General features: G+C 38.3%; 1 pseudogene across 1 annotated transcript; it reads left to right on the top strand.

Moving 5' to 3' along the window:
• The first annotated feature begins 2159 nt into the window (after nucleotides 1–2159).
• LOC309854400 (beta-1,4 N-acetylgalactosaminyltransferase 1 pseudogene) lies at nucleotides 2160–3611 on the top strand (annotated as a pseudogene). Its single transcript has one exon. The product of its transcript is annotated as a beta-1,4 N-acetylgalactosaminyltransferase 1 pseudogene (transcript).
• Nucleotides 3612–9300: the final 5689 nt, after the last annotated feature.

The following is a 9300-nucleotide window of genomic DNA, read 5'->3' as shown; positions in this document are numbered from 1 at the left end:
AGCCCTTACTCTGATTAACTATATTATATTGCTTCTCTAGTTCTCCATTCCAGATGAGGCATATGCTTGTGGTTAACTTTTTGTCTCAGTCGCCACCTAAAACCCCAGGAATTCTAATCCAAAGAATATAAAGGGAAGAAAACATGGATATCAGTTATCTTCCTCCCTACATACATTTTCAGAGCTATGGTAGACTGAAAATGACCACCCAAAGGTACCCATATCCTAATCCCTGGACCTGTCAATGTGTTACTTTATATAGTAAAAGCATACTTGCACATATGATAAGTTAAGGATCTTTAGATGGGAGAGAATATCTTGAATTATCCCAGTGGAGCAGATAATCACACGAACCCTTATAAGAGGGGAGCAGCAGAGGTGGAGTCAGGAAAAGAGATAACCATGTTAAGACACTAGTGTTGAAGATGGAGGAAGGATCTATGAGGGAATGCAGGCAGCCTCTAGAACTTGCAAAAGTGAAGAAATTACTTTTGCTTTAGAGCCTCTACAAGGAACCAACCCACATGACACCTTGATTTTAGGATTTCTGACCTCCAGGACTGTAAGAGAATAAATTTTTGTTTTTCTTAAGCCATTGTATATGATAGTTTGTCACAGGGACAGTAGAAAACCTAATATAAGTGGTTACTAGAAAACAAGCTTTCCCTTCCTTCTCTGGTGAAATGTTTAAAAGAAAAACAAAAAACTAGCTAGGCTTAATCTTACCAGTGCTGTATAATCCGTACAACTATTAAAATATCTGAAGTTTTCTTGATCTACACATGGAACATACTAGAAATGGTTCAGGGACCTATGTAGAATTTACCATGTATGACCTACTTTTCCCTGTCACTATGATGCTTGAAACATTGAGTCTTCTATTTATCAATCTATAAATGAAAGTAAAGCATTGGGTTGCCCAACTCGTAGAAAAGCTGTTTGGCTTCATTTGTTAAAGTGCTGTGAAGATAATAAACACTAATCTTTATTTAATCAACTAGGCAAGAAGACAATTAAATGAAAGACTAGGAGTGTGCCTGGTAGCACAGTATCTGATGGAGTTCTGTAGCTCAAACCAACAGAGACCTACATTTAAAATACAGTTTCTATAATCTGCCCTATCAAAGTGATAAATTAAGGTTTAGGGCTTCCAATTCCTTGTTTATCTCAACTACTTAAATTCAATTGCTTTAATTAAAATTGCATTGAGAATGCATTTTCCAATTTAGACTTTCACAGGCCTTTGGGGGTTTTGTTCTATTACATCCTTTTCATGTTATACTATTTGAATAATCATCACTTAATTTTCTCAACAGTAAAAAGAAATTCTCCTTCTCAAATGAATAGTTATTGTGTTTTAACTACCAAGTCATACAACAGATCAAAAATTGGTGATTTCTAGGTTAGCTGTGGGTAGAGATATTTTATAACCATTTTAGCTCTGAAATCTCCTCTACTTTGATCTCAAAGATTATATGCAGCATTAACATTGCAACAAAAAGGCATATTGCAATTCAATAGAGTAGCAAAGAGTAAGTATACACCAATAACCAGGTCAATTTAATATTTCCTTGTATTTTGATAGTCAAAGTGAAGAGTATGACAACAGCAAAGTACTACAAAATCTGTTAACTAGCCCCTCAGGAATAAGTTTGGATGGATGACCATATAAAAGTCCCACCCATCCATCCCTTACCCCTTCATTCTAGACATTGAAAACTACCAAGTCAGAGGAAACCCCTTCTACCTTAAGGTCACAGCCAACCTCCCTCCCTCCTATCTTCCTTCCTCACTTCCTTTATTACTACCGCTTATATTTTAATATAATTTCAGACTTGCAGGGAAATGTCAAAAATAATGTAACAGCAACAACTATGTTGTCCCTTTATCAAGATTCACAAATTTTTACATTTTGCCCCATTTGTGTGACCATCAGTTCTCTGTTTTGCTCTTTTTTTTTGTTTCTGAACTTTTTGAGAAGTGGAAGGATCATGTCCCTTTACTTGTTAGTACTTCATTATGTATTTCCTAAATAAAAATGCATTCTCTTGACAAATTATCAAAACCAGGAAATTTTAAAATGATGCAAATATTTTTTTCACCCCCCCCCCAACCCTCCTGTATCCCTGGGTCTCTACCCCAGGGAGCCCAGTACAACATCAGTGCCCTGGTCACCATTGCTACTAAGACAGGAGTGTTACAATCGGCTACGGGCACTCATCGCCAGCATCCGTCGCTTCTACCCAAAGGTCACCGTGGTCATCACCGACGACATCGACAAGCCAGAGAGCATTAGCGGTCCCCACATCGAGCACTATCTCATGCCTTTTGGCAAGGGCTGGTTCGCAGGTCTGAACCTGGCCGTATCCCAGGTAACCACCAAGTACGTCCTGTGGGTGGACGACGACTTCGTGTTCACCACGCGGACACGTTTGGAGAGGCTTGTGGACGTGCTGGAGCGGATGTCGCTGGACCTCGTGGGTGGTGTGGTGCACGAGATCTCTGGCTTTGCCACCACCTACCAGCAGCTGCTGAGCGTGGTGGAGCCTGGTGCCCAAGGCCGCGGGAACTGCTTCCAGCAAAGGCACAGATGAGCTCATCGGCTTTCCAGGCTGCGTGGTGACCGACGGCGTGGTCAACTTCTTCCTGGCGCGCACCGACAAGGTGCGCGAGGTCGATTTCAACCCGTGCCTCAGCCGCGTGGCGCATCTGAAATTCTTCCTGGATGGGCTTGGTTCCCTTAGAGTGGGCTCCTGCTCAGACGTCGTTGTGGATCACACATCTAAGTTGAAGCTGCCTTGGACATCAAGGAATGTGGGGACAGAGACGTATGCCTGCTACCGCTACCCAGGATCACTGGATGAAAGTCAGGTGGCCCAATACCGCCTACTCTTCTTCAAACACCGGCTGCAGTCCATGACCTCGGAATGAGGGCCACTCGGGGCCTTCAAACTGTCAAGCTGGGCCTGCCTCCTTGTCCCTGCCAGGAATTTCTAGCAAACCCCAGCACCCAGTGACCGCTCCACTGACTCCCGGATCCCCTTCAGAAACTTATCCCAAGCAGGGGCTTGTCCTGTTGGCATCCCTCCTTTCTGCGAGTGCCCAGGGATGTGATGGAGCCGTAACGGTCCCACAGCCAGTGCCAAGTCCTCCCCCCACCCCCTTTGTCATGGGGCAGGAAGTGGGGGGGGGGTCACTTTCCAAGTGCCAAAGAGCCCATGGAGACTCTAAGAACCTAAAGTGGAAATACTCTCATCTCCTTGGGACTGAGGGGGTGGGGAAGTCCCTGCGTGTATTCCTAAGGCTGTACCCCCTCCCCAATCTCTGGATCCAGGACTCTGTGCACAGGCTCTAGCCCAACCCCCATGGAGAGAACTGGAGACTTCAGGAGTGGGGGGGGGGCGCGGGTGAACACACAAGTGAAAGTCATTTTTAGTTGTGTCTGTAATGCTGTGAGCATGGAGAAAGGGGCACCAGGGATGATCAGTGGCGGACACCCAGAGGTTCATTTCATGAACCCCAGAGGTGCTCAGCTTTGTTTTATTAATTATAAGAAGTAAGGGGACTCCTCAAAAAAAAAAATCTGTAATTAATATCCAAATTTTGTCAAAGTTCCCAATAAAATACTTTATAGCTATGATTTTCCTAGTCCAGTATTAAGTAGTACAGCAAGTTGTTATGTCTTTTTAGTTTCCTTTAATAGGAAAATTTTCTTTGTTTTGCTTGATCTTGACATTATTGATGAATGCAAGCCAGTTACTTTGTAGAGGATCCCCCAGCTTGGGATTTTTTTCCCCCTCATCATTAGTTTCAAGTTATATAGTTTTGGCAAAAAGGTCATGTTGCTCTTCTTCCTTAGTGAATCCTATTAGAAGGCATGTAATGGTTTCCTAATGTTTGTAATGTTACTTTATCATTTTTTTATTGTGGAATCTACCAGATTTCTTTACTCGGAAGTTACTGTTTTCCATTTGTAATTAGTAAGCAGTTTGTGAAGAGGTAACTCCAGACTATAATAATATTTTGTACCCCATAAATCTTTAATCCACCAGTTTTTTAATCCATTGATTATTTTCTAGCTCTTTATTCATCAGTTAACATCCCACTGTAGGGAAAAATGTTCCCTTCTGTCCCATTTATTTATCCTCATTTATTTGTCCTCATTTATATATTTATATCAGTAGAAACCCACAGATATATATTTTAGTTAGTGTACTGTAATCCATTACTATATTTTTTTCATACCCAAATTTTTCCAAATTTGACTACCTTGACCACTTGAACCCCATTCAGTATGATACCTTTGTCCTTTTGACATGACTCCATCTCTTTTGAAGCACTTCCTTACTTCCTGGCACACCAAGTTAGTCCAGGTTCTTCTTGTATTTTCCTGTCTCAGCCCTGGAATCACTCTTCTCTCTAATGTGCCATGGATCATTTTAGTGAGTAATGGTATTTAAAAACCCCAGATTTGAGTCCTGTATTTATGCTTATTGCTGCTAATAAGGTCATTGATTGCAGGTCCTCTCCCATCAACAAAGGATATATGTATGTGTATATATATAATACATACACATATTTAAATATATTTTCATATATGCTTATCTATAACTTTATATTAAAAACCATGAATTCCTGTGCATAGCTTAATCTAACCACCCATACCACATTCTTTCCCCAAAGTTGTCAGCTCTTAACTGAAAGAACTTGAACTTGACTTCAGATTTCTGACTCTAAAATTCCTCATTCAAACCCAGTGAGATTAAATTTATTGTTCAGCCTCCATCCACTCTATAGATATACCCTCCACTTTCTTCTCCTCCATCAGTTACATTAATTGAATTCCCCCATCACTATTTATTCTTTCTTAAAGAGATGGTTAAAACGAAGGTTACTTTGTGCATTCATATTTGACAAAAGATTGCAATTCTTGTTATTTTTTAGGTCATGAAAAATGGCTTGTAATATATTTTTATAATTTTTTTATTCCTTTTTTACTCTGATGAGTGATACAGTTTGTAAATACAGAAATGGATTTTCTCTCCAGTCAACTTCCAGCAACTCTGAAGTGATGTTACAAGTGCATGTTTTTCACATCTATTAATTTGTTGACTTCCTTTGCTTTCTATAGACCAAATATATTCCCTTCTAAAATGTAAACTATATAGCTAGAGTAAATACACATCACACTGTTTCTCCTGTTTTCATTTCATTTATAGCACACCAGATTTTTTTCCACACCTGTTTTAAGAACACTTTCATTGGACTAATTGAATGAAGCAGATTTGTGGCATACTGTTTCTTTAAATCCTTGAAAGAATAATAATTAGGAATAAGCACAGAACATTCATCAATGTTTCCATCCAACACATGCACATTATTTGTGGGACTTTCAGAGGTTCTCTAAGGTGCCTGGAATCCTCCTCTTGATACTGCCCTAATTGTGGAAATTATCAACACAACTCATTATTTACAGCCAGGTTTTAGAAGCCTTTCCTAACTATTAGCCTTATTTGCTAAAGAGCCTGTTACAAGTGTGCATTTGAGTCCAGCACTGGCAAAGCCTTGTGGAACTCTAGGGAAATAAAGACTGCAGTACAGAAAATTCAGTTCAAATTGATTAAAGAAGGTTGTTAAAGAAGAAACCCACAGTTTTGTTCAATACCAGGCCTGAAGCTAGAGCACTGTATGTAAATCCTTCCCATTACCACAGTGAGCAGCAGAAAAAAGTTATTCTGATGTTTATAATATGAGATATCAAACTATGGTGACTCCTTATTTTTAGTAAAGTCCATGAGATTGATATATTAATAGTTCTTCTTATTAGGATTAATCATAATACTATATAACATACTACTTTGAAAATATAAGCCAAAAAGTTTCTGCTTTACTCGTTTCTGTAATACAAAGTCTATGAATAAGCCACTACTTTTTAATACTTTTTTCTTTTTTTTCCCTCTGGTTAATATTTTAAAATTATTTTTAAGGAATTTAATTTTTAAAATAAGAACTGTTTCTGACTAGACATGAGAGTCAGGGATCAGTTTCTCTTTAATTAGAAATTCTCTCCTCTGTAGAATATATTAATTGTTTTTCCTTAAAATATATTTTTGCTCCGGGCAGATGATATTAGATAGAGCCCTGAAGGCACTTTCATTAACAATGGAATTAATAGCAGTGTTTAATTTGTAAATATAACTCATATATAAGTAGTCTTGGAATGGTTAAATTGCAAAACTGCAGAGAGAGAGAAGGAGAAAAATATCTGATTGTAAAACACAAGATATACCAGACTATGATTTCTGCATGGAGAAGAATTTTACTTGACAGACAGCATAGGCATTGTTCTCTTCCAGTCCTAAAGCTAGAGCACTTTTATGTAGACCCTTCCCACCATCACAATGAGCAACAGAGAGGGAAATTATCTGACTTGTACCAGGCATTTTAAAGAGCTTATAAATCTGTATCTCAAGCATCTCATGGAACTGTGTAGCATAGAAAATGGGAAAAGGAATAACTGTAAACATACAGGATATTTAAGATGAAACTACTATTTTCAGAAAGAGAGGGAGATCTTAATTCTTTGAGAAGGAAATGACTATTTGGTTATATCCATCATGGCCACAGAATTAAACAAGAGATGGATCAGTGGACAATGTAGAATAACATAATAGTAAAAGTATAAGAGCATTGAATTAAGGATGGAACAGAATAGTCCTTTAGCCATACCCAGTCTTATTCTTCCACCTGGGCAATAGGGTCTCTGTACTAGGCTCCTGCTTTTTGAGCTCTTCTGGCTATATTCCTTTTTATAAGGTGTGGAGTCCACAGGACTGAGCAGGTATATCAATCCAGAGATCACACACATGCTCTGGCACTTGGGATCTGGAATTCTCTGCCCAAATAGCTCTGAACCTGCTTCCAGGGCTATCCTTTTTATAGTAGAGTGTGTCATTGGGGTACACAAGAAGTACAGCCATCAGTTGGAGGGCTGGTGGAAGGAGCTTGGGTGTATATACAAGGTAGACCTGGGAACAGAAGAACAAATGGGTGAGCTATGGGCTTGCATGTATGTGTTGGTTCTCCTCCACCTACTCCAGAGTGACTTGGAATAATCCAGTTCAGTAATTTTATTTTACAGTTAGGGAACTGAGGCTCAGAATAGCATCATTAAACACTAACTGATAATCTGTTTTACACCAAAATAAAAGTAATTTAATTGACCTAAAAGGTAGCTCTTAATTAGTGCTAGAATTTTTAAGAAGTGATTTTCAAAATTTTTATTCCATACATGTGTTCTGGTTTTGAGATTAAATGTGTATTGATTATTCAAATGCAGATAGGTCTAAGAGATACACACATTTATACATTTTAAGCTAAGCTGGTTGATAGCTGAGAACTTTGAAACAGAATACAATCTGTAAGCCTGCAGTTTGAAAGGTAGTATGCAGGGGCAGGGTGAGGAGGTATGCTGGCAAGTGAGATGGAGGAGGGCCAAAAAATTTTGCATGTTAGACAGTTTTGCCTAAAGCCAATCCTATGTGCCGGGAAATGCTGACTGGAGAAGAAGTGGCCCAGTTGAAACTGCAAGCAAAGAACATGCTTTGTGACAAACAGGAAATGACAAAAATAACCACCTTTTCAACACAAGCATCAGATTTAAATGATTCACAATGAATTTTTCATCTATCAATTATTTTTGCAAACTAGAAAGTCATGGATAACAAGGATGCTTCCGTATGTCACTTCAGGGGACTGTTTAAAAATAGAAGACTGCCGGAAAATAGGAGAAGCATAATCAATACTGTGATTAATGGCAGTAATTTCACATAAACATCTGGGCAATTAAAAACGCCCTGTAGGAGGTGTTTCACATGCGACTGGTGAAGGAATGAATGAGTTTCAAATCAAACATCACTGTCAGTGTATTGAATACTTTGCAACCACAAACAAATTCAAATTGGAACAGTTCCAGCTGTCAAATCTATTAAAAAAAAAGTCTTATTTAGAAGGAAATACACTTTGGATCACCTTTTCATTCTATAGTCCATGTTCATTAAATTAAAAGCACCCTGCCAAATATGTACACACATATATACTATCTATTGTGTCCCCAAACTTTGGCTTGGCATTATGGGAAATGATAAGACTGTGTCACATGGCCCCTGCTCCCAGGAAAGTTAAAATTTTTGTTGGCTAAGCAACTAATATTCTCAGGGAAGGATTAGCCAACAATAGCAAATAACCGTGTTTCCAAACTTTGGCCAAATATCAAAAATATTTGAAGTGTTTGTTAAATTTAATTCAGCAAGCCTGAGGTGGAACTCAGGAATCTATGACCACTCAGTGCCTTAAATGTTCATTACAGTTAGCAATCTTTGAGAAACACTGCAGTACTGAATTTAAGAGAATATGATGTGAAATCAGTATCTAAAATGTGTGATTTAAGAGATGAAACTCTTTTACTACAAAATAGCCCCCAAAAGAACTGTTGCAATATCAGCTTATTCATGTTATCATATAAGTATTTGGTTTTTTTGAAGCCTTGTTATCTTAATAATCCTCTCATATCAGTCATCTGTAGAATCCTGGGACAGAGAAGGACTAGTAAAACAATAATTTTGTATAGATGGAGAACAGAAGGATCAGGGAGATGACTTACCTAGTTCCCAAAATTTAGTCAGTGATTCACTGGACTCCTATCCACCTCTACTTACTATACTACACTACCTCTATCAGTGAAAAGTGAGAAAAAATTGGAAGTGGTACTATTAGTTAAACTAGTTTAATAGCTTTGCCTCTAGTTAAAAAACTTGTATATCTATTAACAAGCCAGACAACAATGTCACATCTCTTATATTTTTCAGAACAAAAAGTTCTTACATCTCAAATATCATATTTTATAATAAAAAATTCAAACTATAAGCAGTACCATTAGTTAAGTAGATATTGATTTTAATAAAGAGAAATCATTGTTGTGAAAATGATTACTCTGTTTCTAAAAACTGAGATAATGAAGAGTATCCACTGACAAACGGGTTATTGTGATTCCAGTCTTGTCCCCTTCTACTCCCAGATCATCCAGTGAAACTATTAGCCACAGTCTGTGCATCAGTGTAGACACTTGAGACCGTCTCTCTTCTAACAAAGTGAAAGTTTATCACTGGAAGAATTTCTTTGCCCCACTCTCCTTCAGAGCCACTCCTGAGTTGGACTCTTACACTACAGCAGTCCTTTTCTGTTGGTACCAGCATTTCAAAGAACCCATACAACAAGCCAGAAATTCTTCCTCCTGTTTGC

The sequence above is a fragment of the Mustela nivalis genome (genome assembly GCF_964662115.1).
Source record: "Mustela nivalis genome assembly, chromosome: 2".
Classification (NCBI taxonomy): domain Eukaryota; kingdom Metazoa; phylum Chordata; class Mammalia; order Carnivora; family Mustelidae; genus Mustela; species Mustela nivalis.
The sequence above is the reverse complement of the archived record's forward strand: the minus strand, read 5'-3'. Positions and strand labels throughout refer to the sequence as shown.